Here is a 16,855-nt window from a genome sequence, read left to right as displayed (position 1 = left end):
GTGACTATTTTCAAGTACATTAGCTTGCTGTGTGGATGGCCTCTAATGAGACACGGTTTCTAGCCAGTTAGATTTCACATTGCTCAGTGCCAGCTCGGTGATTTGTTTTGCATGAAACACTGCAGCCTGTTAACCTGGTGAGTTACAGTTCTAGGTGGGCTGCCAGAATCCCTCCCAGCACTTAAACACGTTTTTCTTAAAATAAAAAGAAGATTGTCACGGTGATCATGATGATGATGATAAAGAAAATGAGTTCAATCAGGTTACCATCTTGAAATCTTTAATTCATCTAGCTAAAATGACCCAGATAATGGGCCTTTTTTTAATCTTTTCTGGATCATTCCAGGGAAGAGCTCAATCCATTTTTCAACCTTTCTCTGCCCTCTGCTCTTGTTGGGAAAACTAGGCCTGTCTATTTCTTTCCTTTCAGGCTCAAGATAATTTAGAGTCCTGAAAGAAGCAGTACACTTTGGGAGTTTGGCCTAGGGAAGACTGAACCTGAGGAGTAAGAATTTAGGACCAAAGGCATCAGACTTCATTCATCTCAACTGTAAATGGAAAAGTCCTCCTGTGTGTGACAACACCAGGAACGTAGGTATTTTCTTCTTTAGGGGACTGAAAAAGAACCATCCCCAGCAGGAGTCTGTGCATGGGCTCTCCCTTATTGACTCAGATGAACTTAAAACCTTGGGCTGAGCCAAGTCTGATCTCTGAGCATGCTCACTGAGCTGCATTAGAGTTTGCCACTTACCTTGAAAAATCTGTGGTTACCCTCTCCATGTTCCTCCTCTTCTTTCCAGAAAAGAAGGGAAAAGGGTGTGCCAGCTTTGATACCAGGAAGTTTTCAGAAATGCATGTCCCTGCTCCCTTTACAAGGGGACATTTGATGGGTAGAATAGCTCACTTCCAAACTTCCTTCCCACAAGGTCAGGGCAAGACAACTCTGGTGGTCACAGTCTCAATGGAGGGTGAACCTTGGTTTGCTGAGGTTCAGCTGCAACTGCTACCTCAATGAAAACTGCACAGAGCTAATCAGAACATCCGGCTGCTGACAGGAGATGATGAAAGCTACCTTCCATCAATGTATGAAATTAAATGACAATTTTTAAAAAGTTTAATTAAAGATAATACAAACAGATGGAGAGATATACCATGTTCTTGGATTGGAAGAATCAACATTGTGAAAATGACTATACTACCCAAAGCAATCTACAGATTCAATGCAATCCCAATCAAACTACCAAGGGCATTTTTCACAGAACTAGAACCAAAAATTTCACAATTTGTATGGAAACACAAAAGACCCTGAATAGCCAAAGCAATCTTGAGAAAGAAAAATGGAGCTGGAGGAATCAGGCTCCTGGACTTCAGACTATACTACAAAGCTACAGTAATCAAGACAGTATGATACTGGCACAAAAACAGAGATATAGATCAATGGAACAGGATAGAAATCCCAGAGATAAACCCACGCACATATGGTCAGCTTATTTTTGATAAAGGAGGCAAGAATATACAATGGAGAAAAGAGAGCCTCTTCAATAAGTGGTGCTGGGAAAACTGGACAGCTACATGTAAAAGAATGAAATTAGAACACTTCCTAACACCACACACAAAAATAAACTCAAAATGGATTAAGGACCTAAATGTAAGGCCAGACACTATCAAACTCTTAGAGGAAAACATAGGCAGAACACTCTATGACATAAATCACAGCAAGATCCTTTTTGACCCACCTCTTAGAGAAATGGAGATAAAAACAAAAATAAACAAATGGGACCTAATGAAACTTAAAACTTCTGCACAGCAAAGGAAACCATAAACAAGATGAAGACAACCCTCAGAATGGGAGAAAATATTTGCAAACAAAGCAATTGACAAAGGATTAATCTCCAAAATATATAAGCAGCTCATGTAGCTCAATAACCAAAAAACAAACAACCCAATCCAAAAATGGGCAGAAGACCTAAATAGACATTTCTCCAAAGAAGATATACAGATTGCCAACAAACACATGAAAGGATGCTCAACATCACTAATCATTAGAGAAATGCAAATCAAAACTACAATGAGGTATCACCTCACACCAGTCAGAATGGCCATCATCAAAAAATCTACAAACAATAAATGCTGGAGAGGGTGTGGAGAAAGGGGGACCCTCCTGCACTGTTGGTGGGATTGTAAGTTGATACAGCCACTATGGAGAACAGTATGGAGGTTCCTTAAAAAACCAAAAATAGAACTACCATACGATCCAGCAATCCCACTACTGGGCATATACCCTGAGAAAGCCATAATGCAAAAAGAGTCATGTACCACAATGTTCATTGCAGCTCTATTTACAATAGCCAGGACATGGAAGCAACCTAAGCGTCCATCGACAGATGAATGGATAAAGAAGATGTGGCACATATATACAATGGAATATTACTCAGCCATAAAAAGAAACGAAATTCAGTTATTTGTAGTGAGGTGGATGGACCTAGACTCTGTCATACAGAGTGAAGTAAGTCAGAAGAAGAAAAACAAATACCGTATGCTAACACATATATATGGAATCTAAGGAAAAAAAAAAAAAGGTCATGAAGAACCTAGTGGCAAGATGGGAATAAAGACACAGACCTACTAGAGAATGGACTTGAGGATAGGGGGAGGGGGAAGGGTAAGCTGTGACAAAGTGAGAGAGTGGCATGGACATATATACACTACCAAACGTAAAATAGATAGCTACTGGGAAGCAACCGCATAGCACAGGGAGATCAGCTCTGTGATTTGTGACCACCTAGAGGGGTGGGATAGGGAGGGTGGGGGGGAGACGCAAGAAAGAGCGAGGGGATATGGGGATATATGTATGCACATAGCTGATTCACCTTGTTATACAGCAGAAACTAACACAACATTGTAAAACAATTATACTCTAATAAAGATGTTTAAAAAAAAAGGTTTGGGTGGCAATAACATGGTTTTGACTCATGATGAGAATGAAAGGCTTTCTTAGCTTAGAGGAGAAGTCAGGAAAGAATGTGAGTGCACACATATGCACATGTGTTTGTGAGTGTTATGTGCATCAGTGTACATGAGTGTGTGTGTCTGAGTATGTGTGTGGGTGCAAGAGACACTCCCTCAAAGTACCAGAAGCCAAACTGTCCACTGATTTTCTTTTTTTTTTTTTAATAAATTTATTTATTTTATTTATTTATTTTTGACTGTGTTGGGTCTTTGTTGCTGCCCACGGGCTTTCTCTGGTTGCGGTGCGCAAGCTTCTCATTGTGGTGGCTTCTCTTGTTGCAGGGCACTAGGAGCACGGGCTTCAGTAGTTGTGGCTCACGGGCTCTAGAGCACAGGTCCAGCCGTTGTGGCGCACGGGCTTAGTTGCTCTGCGGCATGTGGGATCTTCCTGGACCAGGGCTTGAACCCATGACCCCTGCATTGACAGGAGGATTCTTAACCACTGCGCCACCAGGGAAGCCCTCCATTGGTTTTCTGACAAGCTGTATGGTCCCTCTCAACTACCAAAAACAGAAAGATGACTATAAGCTGACAAATATTGTCAGGAGACTTGGGAAGTGTACACCAGGCCACCCTGAGCATCTGATTCAATGCACATTGGCAACTGATCACAGTGGAACTTCTGCTCCTGGCCCTGTGGCCCTGTAGGCCAAGGCCAGAAGTTGCAGGGCTCATTGGTTTCACACCAACATGGGCACATTGAAAGGTTGTGCCCTGGAGAGCCATGAATTGCTTTTACGTGTTTTGTGATCTAAACTTTGTGGTCTAATATTTCAAGCAAATACAGTCACTTTCCAAAAGAGGGTATTTCTCCTGTGCCTCTCTCAAAGAACCCAGTGTGAGAAAGCCATGTGGGACTTTTGTTTGGTGATGTGTTTGTGAGGTGCTTCCATAACAAGTAAATAAGCTTTATCAAGGCAATATGTGGCTTTGTGACAACTGACAGACAAGAGTTGCTCTAGAATCCAATACAGACAGAGGATTGGGTTATGGCCAAACTCTCAGCTCCAAGAGGGTGAAACACATATCAGCACACAAAGGAGCAGGCAGAAGGCAGGTCCATTCTGAACTATATGAAGACATGCAGCTGTTAGTGCAATTCACAGAACTTGTCTTGTTAGACCATTTTACACAAACATTTTCCAACATATTCAATCAGCCCCCTCAAATTGACACTGTCACCAAAATTCAATCAATACTTCTTGTGAGAGAGGAATAGTATCTTATCTAATAATCAACTTATCTGAGATTCACAATGCTGGTTGCCATTACCAAAAGGCATTTCTCTATTATTTACATTTAACTATACATTACTTTGACCTTTGTATCAGTTGCACTGAGATAAAATGTGAGCTTCTAATTTAATTTTGTTTTGGATTTCCTTTGACATATCTATTTATGCCGATTGCCCAGGAGGAAAAGACCATCAGTAATAATAACAGTTATGGAAAATACTTATTGAGCACTTCTACCATGCAGACTCTGGGCTCGAGCCATCACCGAGATTGTCTACTTTAATCTTCGGGCAAATCTACAAGGGAGCCGTGATTGATATTTCCATTTTAGGGCTGATGAACCGAGGCTGAGACATTAAATGTCTTATTCCCGGGATTGACCCAGGCAGTCTGGCTTGAGAGGTCTGCTCCTAACCACTGCATGACTCCACTTCTTAGTGGTATGAATCATTCCAAAAGGAGATGCCCAAGACTCCTTTACACTCTGAGTTAGCAAAGAATCAGAGGGCCATGAAGATGCCATACAACTAACAGATGACCCAGGCTCTGAATAAGGTCCAAGTCACTTCTGTTTACTGTTCTCTGTGCTTCAGTTTCCTTCTAAGATGTTTGCCCCTCCCCTAGGAGTATCATCCAAGAGATGGAGTAGCAGTCCATTACATTCTTCAGACAAAAGTCATTTTCTGAGTGAGATAAAAGGGAAGAAAAGGAACACGTGGATATGTATGGCATGTGGATGAAGAGTGCCTGTGTAAAAATCCCAGCTCATCATCTATTAACTGATAAGTGTCCTGATAAGGGTCAATTCTCTGCACCTCTGTTTTCTCATCTGTAATACAGGGATGGTCATAATTCCTCTGCAACATGAGGTTAGGGAGAGGGTTATAAGAAACAGCTCATGCAAAGCACTCACCACACGCCTGGTACAGAGTAAGTGTTGAGTTCTGTTATGTGAGCCATGATCACCTGCCATGACCCCCATCACTACACCCTACATGGCGCATGCTCTGAGACTTTGCTTATACACCTTCCTTCTCCACTGCACTGTGAGTTCCTCGGGGCCTGAGTTGTGTTCATTCATCTTAGGATCTCCAACCGTCAACACAGTTCCCAGCCCATAGCTGGCACTCATGGATGTCTGCTGAGTGAGTGAACAATTGCATATATGCACTTACTCCAAGGCCAGCTCACCGAACAGACAAAAGAACTGAAGCTCAGAGATGCCAAGCCACTAACTGAGACCACAGAACTTGATGGTGGCAGAGCTGGAAGGGGGATGCAAGCTTCCTGACTTCCCGTCCAATGTCTTCACGTTACAGCAGAGTGCCTTAACTTTGCATTTTCTGAAAAACGTTTAATCAAGACCAAGGCCAAAGTGATAACCAGAACACCATTAATATTATCAAACTAGGGACACATTCAGAATCCATTTTTCCAACTTCCTATAACTTACATGTCAGCAATCCATCACATAAAATGCAAAAAAAAAAAGTCGCGAAAACATAGGCCTAAACATTTTTAGTGTCTTGCATCTTAAGTAATTACACAGCAATACTATGATAATCTAATAGCAATTGACAAGACAAAAATGCATAGTAATCACGTATTGTACCTGATATAAGCAATATTACATCACCTAATACCCTGCCTTTTACACAACTATTTCATTACTTGGAAGCTCCCTGGTAATGAATATGCTATTAAGCAGGGTTTTTTTAATTTGCGTGTCTCTCTTATAGAGATTCTTCGATAAATTTTTCAGACTTCCTTCATAAATAAGTTTCATTATTCCTCATTATTTAAAAAAAACCCACATTCTCCTTTCCTGAAAGGATACGATATATTAGATGACCCTCCTATATAAAATCATAAATGAAAAAGGACCAGACAACCTGCAGGAAAATAAGTTATCAGACAATAGGACACTAAATGCAGTTGGGCAGATATAAGGCATTATGGTATAGTTAAAAGTCTGCAAAAAGAATATTTTACAAAGTAAAGAATCAAAAGAGAATTTAGTTTTACTACAGCGCAAGACAAATCCCAGCTTTTGTACAATTTATCACCGATTTCTTCATTTTGTTGTTTTAAACATGCTTTTAAGACATACTGGATAACTAGTAAAAATTGTATACGATGCAAATGACATTTCATATAAGTTTTATTGACTTAATGCTCTGATAATAAAATTATAACAATCAGTGTTATTCTGATTTACTGCAATTTTTACTTTCACTTTGTAATGGACTTGGTGCCTCACAGAATTGAATGTAATGTTGCTGCCACCTCAAGGTCACTCACTGAAAATGAGACGGCTCACTTCGGTCTAATGCACTAAAGCACGTGAGTAACTGAGGGCTTTATGGATGAAAATATCACATTGTGGTCACGTCACAGTAAATCTAAACTTTTATTTGCAATGAAACAATGGGTTTTATATGCAATTTGCAATGAAAACATACTCCAGTAATGCTAGGACGGCATGGTGAGTACCAGGTCTGTGAGAAGAAAGGCTCTTATATCACAGTCCAGGGGAAGAAATGTCAATCCATCAAACTAAAGAGCCATCTGTGCATAACTGGCATATTGACAGGGCATAATCCAGATACAGTGGTTTCTTTAGAAAAAGAAATAGTCCCTGAGTTTATTTTTCTTTCATAAAGCTCACTTGGCTCTTTTCCTCTCCTTCTTAAATCTCTCCCAGTTGGTGACCTCTCTGAACCTGACTCTCTTCCAAATGGATTTATCGAAACTACCCTTAACACGAATGAACAGTTTACAGAGAAGGAAATGCCAAGGAGCCGACTCACTCAAAGAGATACATGTTTTGCCTAACAGATTGTCAAAGATCAACTTTTGATCCCACTGGCTTGGCAAGGTGGTACTGTAAATTAGAAAAGAGGGAAATGTGGTGATATTTTTCAAATTTTAAAATGCATATACCCTCTGACCAGCAATCTCATATCTAAAGATTTGTTTTTCAGATATATACATACAAGTGCACCAAATGTCTGTACAAGGAAATGTATTACAGCCAAAGATTGGAAACAAACTAAATGTCCATCAACAGAAGACTTGTAAATTACAGTAAGTGCATAAAATGGAATACTGTGCAGCCTTTGAAATCAACAAGGCAGATTTCTACGAACCAATATGGCACAATCTCCAAGATCATGTGGGGAAGCAGGCGGAAAAAAGCAATGTGCAAAACAGTGTATACGGTATGCTTTGGATGTATGTATTTGCATAGAATCTCTTTGCAAAAAATACGATAAACTGTTAACAATGGTTCCTTTGTAGAAGAACTGGGGGAATAGTCATCTAGGTGGGGGAGACAGTTGTCCCTGTATACCCACTTTTGTCTTGAATTTTATACTGTATGTATGTGTTAACTACTTGAAATGTGTAAATAAAAATAAAACATTAGACTGTAATTCAAGGGGAAAGCCAAAATTATGAAGAAGAGATAAAGAAGTTCCTGAGGGGGGAAGGGAGGAGGAAGGGTAGTCAAGGGAAGGTGCTGGAAGCACACCTCCCCCTGGATGCTTCCTCTGCTCTGATCCAGCCTGAACTTGTATTTCTTCTCTGGTCTCCACATTCCTTTCATTCTGCTCTGCCTCTTTCCCTAGCTGTCAGTTCTCATTTCAATTCCTCTGCAACTCCTTGTGTTCTATCTCTCCCTAGGGATCCTCACTCCCGATAGTCCCCAACGTGGCGAGGACGAGAGCCAGCCCTCCTGTTCCTGCTGCCAGCATGTGGCCAGGCTAGCCAGGGACACGCCAAGTGCACTCTGGACATACACAGCATGGCGGTGGATAGCCCCACCGGCCATCGGCCGTCTGCCCTCGACCGGAACTCAAAGTTCAGCAGAGATGGTGTGCATTTCGCTTCTTCTCTAAGCCTAGATACCACAGGGATGACCACTAGATGTGCCCACTGAACAGCACTAGCCAGGATGCAGAAGAAATGCATTCGGCACAGAATCTAGAAACCTGGAGCTGTTCGCAGTTTGGGAGAAGGCGATGGGTGAGGAGTCCTCCCACCATTTCTCAGGAATGGACCAGGGTCACCGGGCACTCATTGGCTGTCTGTGTGGAATACCTCAGTAGGGGTGGTGAAGAGCGCCCAGCAGAGAGAAAAGGGAGGTGAAGAAAGGACATGGGTGCTTCCAGCTGTTCATCTTCATTGGTTTACTGGATTTCATTTGACTTTCCGTTTTCCCTTTTATTAAAACAAATCTCTTGCTATTTTTATAGCTCCTTCAATGCCACATCATTAACAGTGAAGCCAAAATTCTGTTTGACATTGCTTAATGATTCAAATTCCATCAAACATCCACCAAACTACTAAGCCACGGATAGGCAGCATTTTAAAAGCACATGCATTTTGAAACTTTTGAAAACTGTAAAGCACTATAGAATTTAAAGAATCTTTCATTCAATAAAAAAAATTTTAATAAAAAAAATTAAAAACGGGAAATAAAAGCACATGCATTTCCCACTGAACCCACACTTGGGCTGGTTAGTTTCCTCTTGGTTATTAATTTGAAATGTTACAGTTGAAAAGATTGAGTGTTCCTGCACTGACCCAGGGAATTTTACAAACTTTGTCCATTTGGAAAACAGACACCATCATTTTTATTATATTTGGAGGTCACTGAAAAAGTCAGAGGCAAAACAATAAACCGGGACTACTTAGACTTAGAGGGATACCTTTGTAGATTTCTGGCGTATGGAAACTCCTCTCCCTTTTTCTCATAGAAAGGCACCAAGGGAAGGTAACGTGCTAAGCCCTGCCTCACCATGTGAGGGGGACCCCCCAGAAAGGAGGGTGGTGCAGAAACTGGGCCCACGGCAGGACTGCTGAGTCCCCGCCTCTGCTCTCCGGGCCCCTCGGTCACACAACGTCACTGCTCTTCCCATTCCCTAAGATCCTTCCAGCCTTAAAATCCTATGACATTCACTCTGAGATAAACAGTGAAGGAAGAGAAAGAAGGCAAAAATGGGGAGCAACGAAAATGGAGTTCGGAAAACTTAAATCAAGCCTTGCACCTAGCCAGAGTCAGGAAATAAGCTTCCATTGTCTTTCCTCCTCCCACCCAAGGTTTTACACAGATATAAATTAAGATAGACTATTTTACCAAGTACTTCTGCCCCCAGATCCCTTCTTCTACCTTCTGTGTAATTACCTGCAATCATCTCAAACATATAAATAGACACATTTAAAAATACCCCCACCTCATTAGGTGTTCCCAACTTGGTTTTGGTATGGCACCCTAGAAATCCAAGATCTCCTGAAACACTAGGCCTGCCACGAGTTGAGGAGGAAAAGGGCCAGATGGGGTCTCTGAAGTAGTGGCTGGAGCCTCAGAAATCCAAGCCCTTAACCAAACAAGCCAACATGATGGCTGCAGAATAATGGCCCACGGGAGAAAGGAAAGGCCCCTAAAGACAGAACTTCGGGCTGGGGGAAGGAATTCTCTTGAAGAGAGGCACTGAAGACAAGGACTGCATGGTGAGGTTCTGACCTCGTCAGCAGGGATGCTGAGGTGAGGCCTGCCGTGAATAATACCCATGATCACAGACCTGATGGGTGGTCTCCCGCTAACTACATCCCAGCATTGTACAAAAGTGGGTTGGGCAGGATTAATTACTACAACTGTTGACGTTATAGAGTTTCAAAGATTTTTATTTCGCATTTAAAAGATTTACAGGAAATCTCCAAGCAGTTAAGGCAAGGGGCTGAGCTTGTCTCTCAGCTGGCTTGAAGCCAGTCATTCGGAGGATAACTTTAATTCCTGGGATAGGAGTCATACAGTCAGGAAGCAGCCCTGACCCCTGTAAGGTCAGTGTCGTGGCCAACTACCCCGGGCTCAATTTAGAGACATAACTATGGCAACAACTGTGCCCAATCAGTTATTAGAGGAGATTTATTGACGGATATGCTTGAATAGCAGAGCCATTAATTGCAATTACCAGACAAGACACTTTGTTCATCTCGGGGAACTAGATGCCAAAATGCCCTAACAACTTTAAAATCCCATTTGCTCTTGAGCTCCTGGCTGGCATCACTGCACCTGCCTCAGCTTCACAGTACCGGGAGGGAGAGGAGAAGGGGTTTAGCTTGACCTGGCACCAGCCGCAGAAAATGGCAAGTGCTTGGCTATGGGGCATAAGCTATAGGAACCTCACAGAGTCCCAACACCCTTCACAACAGTGAGGGAGGAATAAGCAGCACTGCTCCTTCTGGTGTCCCTTCTCTGGGTCCCACCAACAGAATAGAGAAATGCCTTCCTCCTTCACTCCCCTGGTCCACGCCCATCATTTTCTTCAAGACTCTCTGGGTTGCCTCTTGGCCTTCCTGTGCTTGGTGTAGCTCAGCCCAGGCTCTGTCCACCTTGTGGTCCCCCAAGCCTGAAACAATCAATTCCCAGATTTCATCCTTCTGGTCTACCTCCAGGCAGCCTTGCCTGAACACTCCATTTCTCTACAACAGTGACTGACTCTCACCTCCTCCTGTACTTTCTAACCTCTCATTTGCTCTTGTTTCTTCATAGATTGCAGTCATGCTATTTATTGGTCTGCCTGTTTACCTGTTTATTTCTATCTTCCCTCACTAGATTCTAAGGTCCACGAGGGCAGAGATTTGGTCTGTTCTTTCCACCGCAGTATTCCTCGTGCCTAGAATAACACCTGGCATACAGTAGGTGCTCAAGAAATATTTGTTGACTGAATAAATGGATTCAGTACATTCTGCAATTGTGCTTAAAGGGCCCTTCTCTCTCCAACTAGGTCATAACTTTCCTGAAAGCAGGGGGGCTCCCTATAGCATCTTATTTAGCACCGCACATACCTTAGGTGCTTTAAAACAAAGCAGTGGGTGAGAGAGATTGCAAACCACAAATTCTATCCATGCATTGGAATAGGCAAAAGCACATCTCCCTCCACTTCTCACGGAAGAATAATAGCTAAGGCTGAAATATGCTTTCTACAGGGGCATGCTCGAAGCACTCTCTAGAGTATTCAGTCATAAAACCCACATGATACGACTGACTGTGAAATCTGGAATGTTATTCTCTGCATGTTAAAAGCAAGGAATTAGGATACAATGAAGCAAAGTGATGTGCCCAAGATTATACAGCTAGTGAGTGATGGAGCCAGGAAATAAACCCAGGCATGGCCCAGAATCTGTGCCCTTAACCTCTATGCTTGCCATTTTTCTTGACTTAGAAATCTAGGATAAATACAAAAACAATTAGAAAATGCCCCAAGAAAAGCCTCTGGGCGCTAACGCTACGTCCCCTTGAGTTTACTCCTATTTTTTTCAAAGTAGATTATAAGCAACAAATCTCTGCTCCAAATTAGGATGTTGCCTGATCATCTTTCCCTTATAAATAAAACATCAAGACTATACCTACCTGAGGTTAGTGAGGCAAAGGATTTTTAGAAAATTCTTTCCAAGAGAGAGTGGAATGTATTATAGTTCTTCCCTAGAGCTGTGAGAATGCAACTCCCATTCTTGGACTCTGCCTGGGTTTGGATCACAAGAATTCTCAGCTAACATAGATGAACTTCATCAATGCAAAACTGGCCATACCAGGTGTCTCTTTATTCTACAGCATCTCGGTGTTAATAAGCAGGAGGACCTTTGATCAGTGAGGCTACTCAAGTAATTGGAATTTTCTGTACTCAACACTGAGACCCCATGATGTGAAGTATTCATTTAAATCAAATTTTCCTCAGTGGGTCTTAGAACTCACATAAATTTAACCCATATTGTCTATCATCTAGTTCTCTATTTTGCACAACCAAATGGAGTGCTATAGACTGAATATTATGTTCCCCCAACATTCATATGTTGAAACCTATCCCCAGTGTGATGGTATTTGGAGGTGGGATTCTTGGGAGGTACTTAGATTATGTGGGTGGAACCCTCATGAATGGAATTAGTGCTCTTATAAAAGAGACCCCAGAGAGCTCCCTCGACCCTTCTGCAGTGTGAGGACACAGAAAGAAGATGGCTATGAACCAGGAAGTGGGGGCTCACCAGATACCGAATCTGCTGGCACCTTGATCTTTGACCTCCCAGCGTCTAGAACGGTGAGAAATCAATTTCTATTGTTTATAAGTCCCCAGTCTATGGTTTCCTGTGATAATAGCCCGGATGGACTAAATCGGAGTGATTTGATATTGGACTGATGAATCTGAAGCACTACAAGAATCTCAGTCACTTAAGACAAACTCCACCATATTTATCATTCATTCATTCAACGTTTGTTTCTTCATCAGCATCTACTAGTGCCAGGCACTACACTAACACAGCATGTTGGCTGACATCACAAAATCCATCCGTTCTGACATGGATGCAATAACCATACAGATAAACTACAGCGATGGCAAGAGCTGTGACCAGAGGGCACAAGGCTCTAAGAAAGGGTAAAGGGATTTAACCTGGTCGTGAAAGTCAGGGAAGGCCTCCCTGAGAAGACAGCACTTTTCTGAGACCTAAGGAAGAGTAAGAGATAATCACGTGAAGAGGAGTGGGAGGAGGTAGGAGGACACCAGGCTCGGTGCAGCTGGGAAACAAAAAAAACACCTAAGGATGGGCGGTTGTGATGGGACCGACGCTGGGGCAGTGGCCAGGGACATCAGGCCAGACATCGAAGGCTGGGTAAAGGTCTGGATCTTTATTAGAAGCGTTGGAGATTTTTAGGCACCACCAGAAAGGGAAAGATTTGAGGATTATTTGGAAGGTGAAACTGACAGCCTGGTGATGCATCGGTTCTATACACTCAGCTTGCTATGGCAGAAAACTGGACAAAGAGAGAAAAGGAAAGGTCAACAGCAAGGGTTGGAACAAAAGGATTTCCCAGCCCATCTTAAGATAATCAAAAACTTAAACGATCAGGGTGTGCATTTCCAGAGTGGTACCCAACACTCAGCTCATTCTGTACAGTTCTGCAAACCAGAAATGAGCCTCACAGCTTGATAACACTGAGGGTCAACTCATACCCACCAATGGAGATGAGTCCTATTTTGCATTGCTCTCACTAGAACATAGAAAAAAAAAAACTATAATTCTTGTGCTGCTACCAACATTATTATGCATCAGTATAACAGGGTACTAATTTTAATCTGCACAAAAATCAGAGAATTTTCATGCTGTGAGGAACCTTAAACATTATCTGAATATTTGTGAATTTTTCCAGTATGTTCATAGATGTTTTCATGTATAATTTATTTCCTACTAACATGTATGTTTGGTGTCCTCTAAATAAACTATGTTTTTCATGGACTTAACCCAGGTGTATTGCCTTTGGAGCCCCTATCAATCCCACCTGAACCCCATGGGACACACACACACACACACACACACACACACACACACACACACACACAGAAATGCGCACATGCACATGGATAAGACTGTACCCAGAAGATGCTCAATCACCACTGTTAGTTGACTATCTGACAACAGACCAAAAGCTCCCTCTGAGTCTGACAGTCAAAGCCACAAAGTCAAGAGAATGGCCCATTTAAAAGAATCTGGTAAAATCGTAGGGTAGAGAAGAGGTGAACAGTCAGACTCCCTCCACTGGCTCATCAAAGAATGGAAAAACCTGAAAGGAGCTAGAACCTGTGGTCCCAGCCCTTCTCCATGCAGGGAAGACAGTTCTGTCACCCATAGGAAGAGTGGTCGAGGCTCAAACAGGAGAGCTGAGAAGGATGCCATATCGCTGGTTAAAAAGCCAGGGGGGTGTTTCCCTGGTGGCGCAGTGGTTGAGAATCTGCCTGCCAATGCAGGGGACACGGGTTCGAGCCCTGGTGTGGGAAGATCCCACATGCCGCGGAGCAACGGGGCCCGTGAGCCACAACTACTGAGCTTGCGCGTCTGGAGCCTGTGCTCCGCAACAAGAGAGGCCGCGATAGTGAGAGGCCTGCACACCGCGATGAAGAGTGGCCTCCGCTCGCCACAACTAGAGAAAGCCCTCGCACAGAAACGAAGACCCAACACAGCCAAAAATAAATAAATTAATTAATTAGTTTAAAAAAAAAAAAGTCAGGGGGGAAATAAGTATATTCAGCAAACTGAGAAGTGCTGCAATTTTAGAAAGAAAGTCGCTTTCTTAGATGACAGCAGAAGTTACTTCCAGCTTTTTCCTTACTTTGATCCATCAGTGTTGCCCTGGCCACCAACCAAGTTCACACGGTCCAGACATTTTAAATGGAATCAATGTGTTAGCACCCCTATTTTTCAAAATGTAGAGGACATATATCTAAGATTAAACCTGTACAAACCAACCCCTAGATGTCATTGTTGCTGCTAAAATATCAAATCTTGAGTCTTTGAAATTCTAAATCTGAAGAGATAGCAGTGTTAATCTGAATAAGCCACTTAAATAATGCAAATTCAATTCACTTTCAATTTTTCAAAGCCAAGTCCAAAGTCTTCTGGACTTCTTAACCAAAATGTAACTAAATCTTAGGGTGTTAGCACGCATTCTGTTGCCAAAAAAAATCCACGTTTAGGAAAAATAGGCTGGAAACGCACGTAGTCGTATGTAACATGACTAACTGGGCTCACATCAAATTCCACGACTGATGAGCTTATTGTAGCGTAGCTCGGTGATCCTGGCCTCTTCTTTTCCGTGTGTCCTCTGACATCCGTGCTTGCCTCTGCCATTGGTGTTGGACCCCAGAGCTGTCTGTCCTTCCCACCCAGGGCACGCTGAAAGAACAGAGGTGCTCCTTGGCCCTCCACCGCACACCCTAGTTCCAATTAGCCTCAAATGCTACTTGTTCTCCGATCGCAGTCTCACCTCCATCTCTTCCTTCCATTTCATATCATTCCAGTCTGAACCTTTGCAATAATAATACTTGTTGTTTATCGATCGGGCATATCAGTGCTTCCTATACATTATGTCCTTTAAATTTTTCAGTAGCCCTGCAAGATAGGTATCACTATCCCCATTTTACAGATGAAGTAGCAGAGGCACAGCGAGGTTAAGTACCTTGCCCCAGATCACATAGCCAGTGAGTGTTAATAGGTTTTGAAGCTCAGGTGAGACCCAGTCCACAGCCTGGATTCTTAGAGCCTCTCTGGAGTCAATTCCCAGGTCCCTAACCGGACACCATCTTTATTCTCTCTCCCAAGCCCCCAGCTCTCAATCAAATTGCTGTGCTTCCCCAAAATGGCTTTCAAGTAGCTCCTCAAATAAAGCCCAGATCTGGGAGCATGTCTGCTGAATGAAATCACTTCTTCATTCAGTCAACGAGTGTTTACTGAGTGTAACTGCATTCGGGGTCCTATTCTAGGCCAGGGGGAATATTGATGCACAAAACTGGCAAGCTCCCTGGGTTCTTGGAGCTCATTCTCTGCCAGGGTAGACAGTTGCTGAGGCAGGGATTACACACGTAATTAATGACTGCAGAGCCAAGTCCACAAAGATGCGTGAAACAAGATAAGCAGAGCCCCTAACACAGGGCCCTGCACCACGAGGGCCCCCAGTAGATGCTTGCTGCCTGTCTCTGCTAGGTCAGCCTCAGCCCCAGCGTGCCTTTCAGGGCAAAGCTCTCCCTACTCCCCACTCCAAGCCCTCCATGCCAGGCAGAAGCATCTTCACAATCCAGACAGATGCCTTGTGTTCACTCTTACCGCACACTTCCATTCATGTTGGTCCATATTCTTCCACATACCAAGCTGATTTATTCAAGACCTTAGCTCAGGCTTCTCCCCTCCCATCAGCTGGGCACAGGGTTCTCCCTCCATGGGACCCAGAGGTGTGAGCTGAGGGAGAGGTGCTAGTGCAAGAGGGGTAGATGATATGGGAGCCTGGCCACTTGCTCATGAAGCTCACATGTGCCCTGCAGCAGCCCCACGCATGCCTGATTCTGGATATACCACTTCCATCTCACAATAGACCTCAGCTGGATCCTCCCAATCTTATGTCTTGCTGGAGCCACTGAAGACTAGTTTCGGCCTCATGGCCAGAAAAGGCATGACAATTACAGTACGGACCATCTCTGGGTGCCATATGCATTTTCCCTTTCCTTTCTCACTCATGTCTCTTTCTCAATGAAAGAAACACCCCAGAAGATCAAACAATGCTCCTCATGCCTGGTCTTCCATAGTATATGAAGAGCTCAGACTGGAGGACCTTAGAAGGTAGTCTACTTACTGTCTGTGGTTATCCATTTACTGATGTCTTAAGGAAGCAAGAGGTGGAACTCCCAGCCGGCTGATGGTGATGCCAGCAGCTTCTCCTAGTCTATCACCTCAAGAGGAGCTGTCGAAATAACAAACGACACATTTGGAGGTCACAGGATTACCCTTCAGCCAGGCCCTCTTGGTTTGATTAGCAGTTACTTTTCCTCTTAGTGTCTTTCTTCATCTTCTCCTTCTTCTTTTCATTTTCTTCCTCTGCCCCTCTCATCAATAAAGGTCACTGCGTTAAGGAAACCGTTTCTGTGAGAAGAATTTAACGGTACCCTATTAGAATCACACTGTCTTGTTCAGAAGCAGGTGGTATTACCTGTCAACAGGATTTTGGACACAGCAAATAGCTGCCACCCAACTCAGCTGAGGATCCTGGGCAGATAAAGTGGCCCAAG

The 16,855-nt window shown here is 43.2% G+C and overlaps 1 long non-coding RNA gene across 6 annotated transcripts in view; it reads right to left on the bottom strand.

The window, feature by feature from the left end:
• Positions 1-16,855, bottom strand: part of LOC309649056 — a 92,396-nt gene that overhangs the window by 70,637 nt on the left and 4,904 nt on the right. For all 6 annotated transcript variants that reach the window (XR_014256934.1, XR_014256935.1, XR_014256936.1 and 3 more), the window contains exon 2: positions 16,423-16,530. This is a non-coding gene — a long non-coding RNA (uncharacterized lncRNA). The remainder of the gene's footprint in view (positions 1-16,422; positions 16,531-16,855) is intronic.

This window comes from Balaenoptera physalus, assembly GCF_965194825.1.
Source record: "Balaenoptera physalus genome assembly, chromosome: 19".
In the NCBI taxonomy this organism is placed as follows: domain Eukaryota; kingdom Metazoa; phylum Chordata; class Mammalia; order Artiodactyla; family Balaenopteridae; genus Balaenoptera; species Balaenoptera physalus.
This window is presented reverse-complemented; position numbering and strand designations above follow the sequence as displayed.